Below are 5,675 nucleotides of genomic sequence, written 5' to 3' on the forward strand. Positions count from 1 at the left end.
TCTTCGCTTTTGAAGTTGTCAGGAGAACCGAATAAAACCTCTAGTACTAGAGAGCCCGTACAGCAGGCCTCGACGCCTGGTATTACACCTTTAAAGGTAGTATTGCTTTGGCTGATTCTTGACGGGTCTATCACCATTTTGCGGACAGTGTCCTGATATATCAGATTAAGACTACTGCCGCCGTCCATAAGGACTCGGGTGAGATGGTATCTGTCAATTATTGGGTCGAGCACCAAGGCAGCCGATCCTCCGTGCTAGATACTAGTCGGATGATCCCTGCGATCAAAAGTGATCGGGCAGGCCGACCAAGGATTGAATTTCAGGGCAACGGGTTCTACAACGTATACGTCTCGGAGTGCGCGTTTGCGCCTTCTCTTTGGTATGTGAGTTGCGTAGATCATATTCACTGTTTGGACTTCTGGTGGGAATTTTTTCTGTCCCCCAGTGTTCGGCTAGCGAGGCTCATCCTCATCTTCACTTGACGTCTCCCTCCCTTTGTGTTCATCGTTTAGCTTGTTGGGCTGCTTGAAAACCCAGCTTTCTCTGTGGGTGTGATTTGCAGGTTTTTCGGGGGTGCCATGAATCTAACATAGTCTGTGTACAATCTTATTTAGGCTGGACGGTCCCTCTCTGTTGCCTTTAGATGACTTTTTCTGTTGACCGGGTCGAGAGCCCCTGAATCTGGCATTGACCGCCGTATTGTCTGGGCTGTCTTCATTGTTACGGCGCTTGCTTTTATTGCGTCGTGGCTTCCCATTGCCATCCCTGACTTCGGCCCTGCTTGGGTCGCTGGTGCCGCTGCGGGCCAACCATCTGTCCTCGCCCGTGCAAAAGCGGGTCATAAGGCTTGTTAAGGCTACCATTGTCCTTGGCTTTTCCTGGCCGACGTGTCTGGCTAACCATTTGTCCCGGATACTGTGCTTGAAGGTCACTAAGGCTTCGGCATTCGGGCAATCGACAATTTGATTCTTGTTAGTGAGAAATCCGTTCCAAAGCTTACGGGATGACTCTCCGGGTTATTGGATTATGTGACTTAAATCGTCTGCATCCGAAGGTCGGACATAGGTCCCTTGAAAATTGGCCCTGAAAGCATCCTCAAGTTCCTCCCAACTTCCAATTGAGTTTTTGGGGAGGCTTTTCAACCAGTGCCGAGCTGGTCCTTTCAACTTGAGGGGCAGGTATTTAATGGCGTGGAGATCATCTCCGTGAGCCATGTGGATATGAAGGATAAAGTCCTCAATCCAGACCCCAAGGTTTGTCATTCCGTCGTATGCCTCTATATTCACGGGTTTAAATCCCTCTGGAAATTCATGATCCAGCACCTCATCGGTGAAGCACAGGGGGTGCGCGGCACCCCTATATTTGGATGTGTCTTGGCATGCCGTCGATGGCTGTCGTGTTCGGTGTTGATTCTGAGCTAGTATTCGATCGGTATGATCGTTTTGGTGGCTGTGATCCTGCGCCGGAGCACGTTTTCTAGATCCATAAATGGACTTGGTCACACCGGCTTTTTTGTCCAGAAGCTCATGTAAATCATCTGCTGACTTGTGTGCGGCATCATTAGCCGCCCTGTCGCGGCAACGGGGTGGTCGGTCCGGCTGATCGCCGTATTATTTCTCGGCGGAATGGGCTCTATGGCCTCATCGTCGAATTCGAGCAGTAGGTTGCGCTTTGGGTAGCTCTTTGTATGGCTATCGTCGCCATATTTCTCTTCAGTGTCGAGCACTTTGTCCCATCTGCGGTTGAGCATATCATGCGCGGCCTTAAGCCTTTGCTTCTGCTTCTTCAAGCACCTCACGGTGGCAATAAGCCTTCTATGGAGGTTCTCTTGTTCCAAGTATTTCTCCAGGATGATGAGTGCATCATCGTCCGGACTGTTCTCCTCTCCAGAGACAGGTTTACGAGTTTTACCCTCGGGATCGCCGTCATCAGACATCGGCTCCGGACTATTCTCAGCGTCTCCTGGCTCATCCTGCTCCATCGCTGGGTCCATGGGGTCGTCGTTTCCTTTGGAGTCGACCCGAGTGTTATTATTTCTTGTGCCGTTGTCGCTGTTTTTGCTGTGGCGGGATTTAGAGCGGCGCCTACGCCGTCGCTTTGATTTCTGCACGAGGGGAATATCCTCTGTTGCATCCCTTTCCCCGCCGTTGTTTTCCTTGGGTGTATCGACCATGTATATGTCATATGATGATGAGGTGGCTGTCCAGCGCCCCGTGGGCATTGCCTCCCGTTCATCTCCAGCATCGTCGTCCATAGCGTCGATGTCTTCGAAGTCGAAGTCAAGCGTTTCTGTTAAGTCGTCGACAGTAGCTATTAAGTGGGTGGTGGGTGGGAAACGAATTTCTTCGTCGTCCGCTTCCCACTCGAGCCGGACATAGTTCGGCCAAGAGTCTCCTGATAGAGAGAGAGACCTTAATGAATTTAGCACGTCACCCAAGGGTGAGTGCTGAAAGATATCCGCGGAGGTAAACTCCATGATCGGTCCCCAATCAGATTCGATAGGCACGGACTCACGCGGTTCGGAACCTATGGCCGGAGACGAGTCCGAGGGTCCGATGACACAGATCTCTTTGGAGGTGAAATCTGTGTTCGGCTCAATCACCAATGAATATGCGGCCTCCGCGGCGGGGTCCATCCACCCATTCTCGGATGGCACAATCTGCTTCGGATTAAGGGCCGGGGCAGCCGCAGGTACGATTTCCTGAATATCGTCCGATGGCAGATCTAAGTCATGCTCATCGAGACTGTCCGGCGCTCCTGACATGGGCTCGAATCCGTTGAGGATCAAGTCTCCGCGAATGTCGGTAGTGTAGTTCAAGTTTCCAAACCTGACCTGATGGCCAGGGGCGTAGCTATCGGTCTGCTCCAGATGGCCAAGCGAGTCGGCCCGCAGTACGAAGCCACCGAATATGAAGATCTGTCCGGGGAGGAAAACCTCACCTTGGACCGCATCGTTGAAGACGATGGAAGGAGCCATCAAGCCTTATCGTGACGCCATAGTGGAACTCTCAATGAAAGCACCAATGTCGGTGTCAAAACCGGCGGATCTCGGGTAGGGGGTCCCGAACTGTGTGTCCAAGGCTAATGGTAACACGAGGCGGGGGACATGATGTTTACCCAGGATCGGTCCCTCTCGATGGAGGTAATACCCTACTTCCTGCTTGATTGATCTTGATGATATGAGTATTACAAGAGTTGATCTACCACGAGATCGTAAAGGCTAAACCCTAGAAGCTAGCCTATGGTATGATTGTTGTTGTCCTACGGACTAAACCCTCTGGTTTATATAGACACCAGAGGGGGATAGGGTTACACAGAGTCGGTTACGGAGAAGGAGATCTATACATCCGGATTCCCAAGCTTGCCTTCCTTGCCAAGGAGAGTCCCATCCGGACATGGGACGAAGTCTTCAATCTTGTATCTTCATAGTCCAACAGTTCGGCGAAAGGACATTGTCCGACTGTCAGAGGACCCCCAATCCAGGACTCCCTCACTAGCCCCCTCCGGTGTCTATATAAACCGTAGGGTTTAGTCCGTAGGATAAGAACAACAATCATACCATAGGCTGGCTTCTAGGGTTTAGCCTCTTCGATCTCGTGGTAGATCAAGTCTTGTAATACTCATATCATCAAGATCAATCAAGCAGGAAGTATGGTATTACCTCCATCGAGAGGGCCCAAACCTGGGTAAACATTGTGTCCCCAGCCTCTTGTTACCATTAGCCTTAGACGCACAGTTCGGGACCCCCTACCCGAGATCCGCCGGTTTTGACACCGACACCTAGATAATCTCATAACAATGCACTTTTCTATCAATTGCTCGACAGTAATTTGTTCACCCACCGTAATACTTACGCTATCTTGACAGAAGCCACTAGTAAAACATATGGCCCCTGGGTCTATATTTTATCATATAAGTTTTCAATCTACTTTTATTTGCATCTTTTACTTTCCAATCTATATCATAAAAATACCAAAAATATTTATCTTATCTTATTATCTCTATCAGATCTCACTTTTGCAAGTTACCGTGAAGGGATTGCCAACCCCTTTATTGTGTTGGTTGTGAGGTTCTTGTTCGCTTGTGTAGGTACGAGGGACTTTTGAGGAGCCTCCTACTAGATTGATACCTTGGTTCTCAAAAACTGAGGGAAATACTTACGCTACTTTGCTACATCACCCTTTCCTCTTCAAGGGAAAAACCAACGCATGATCAAGAGGTAGCAAACCCCAGGTCAGTCGACCGGCCTTCCTCCCTTTTCCCTAGATTGAGTCCAGCAACCTTCTTCACTGATTGTGACCGCAGCAGAGAAAGTAGATACGGACATGTTGGTCGAGAGGGTAGTTCAGTTGGTCCTTTAGGGTGTAACTGGCATGGATTTGTTGGAGGTGTTTCTCAGTCGACGCATCCAGCCGCTCCAAGCCCGTGACCACTTGATGTGGATGTACTCGGGCTTCAACGACACCACTCGGGTCCACCCAGAGGAGGTTCCCGATGAGATGGTGGCCCTGTGGCTGAGAAGCATTACCGAAAACAAAGATAACCCCAGGAGGGCCAGGAGAGTCGATCCATCGATGCTGACAACCAGCCGGACAAGGTCTGATCCTCACTACCGAGTGTACTTCAATCTGTCTTGCAACTATTTCTGAATCCGACTGATGTTTGATTAACTTCTTGCCTTGTAGGTTTATACTAAGATGTATTCGATGCCGAATGGGGAGCAAGCCCAGGAGCAAGTCCAGGAGGGAGAGGATAGCACAGAAGAGAGCACCAACTGGCAATCTCTTGACGATGAAGATGGGGAAGAGAATGATGAGTCGGATGAATAAGAAGAGGAGGTCGACTCACCACCTCGCACAGAGCGTCGATCCAAGCAGTTCCATGATCCAGCCGGCAGGCCTAACAAAACTGTGGCTCCGAGTACGCAAGTGCATAAGTGCACTCGGACTTCGACTCCGGAGCCGTCAGAGAAGGTCGCCAAGCAGCCCAAGGTTGGCCCTTCAAAGTCTCGGAAGACCTTGCCCAAGATCAAGATGGGCGTTCATGTTTCTTCTGTGTGAGTGTTCTGTCTTTCTATGTTTTCCTACTGACTCATACTTCTGCTCTGACCGAGTGGATTATGAACTTTTCAGTGCTGCAACTTCTGGGACCTCCATGGATATTGACAAGGCCCAAGATGATGAAGAGACTGACGACACGGCTACTTCCAAAGCTGGTATGATCTTGCAATCTTGAACTTGTTTTGTCTACTGGATTGTCAGTCGATTGAGCCCTTATGGTTGCGTTTTGTTGTAGCTCCGCGGGGCGTCATTGAGCTTCCAGACGACGATGAATAAGTGCCACTGAAAAACACGGGAAGGAGGGGCAAGGCTTCAAGCAGGAGGGCGGCCGTAGGCCAGGGGCCTCAGTCGACATCAGCACCGGAGATGGTGGTCCAGCGATACGGAGATCCGGCTCGGGCCAATGTTTCTTTTGCCAATCCGGTGTCAACTGACCGTCCCTCGGTGTCGACTGCTCAAGTCTCTGCTTCTCCTGCACAGCTCCATGCTTCAGATCCTGTGATTTCTCCAACTATACTGTTGTCATCGCTCTTTGTGGCACATTACACTCCAGACGACCCGACGGGTGCCGCCAGGGAAGCCCTACTCCAAGAAAACCTTATGATGGAGAAGATG

Source organism: Triticum dicoccoides, chromosome 7B (assembly GCF_002162155.2).
Source record: "Triticum dicoccoides isolate Atlit2015 ecotype Zavitan chromosome 7B, WEW_v2.0, whole genome shotgun sequence".
Taxonomy (NCBI): domain Eukaryota; kingdom Viridiplantae; phylum Streptophyta; class Magnoliopsida; order Poales; family Poaceae; genus Triticum; species Triticum dicoccoides.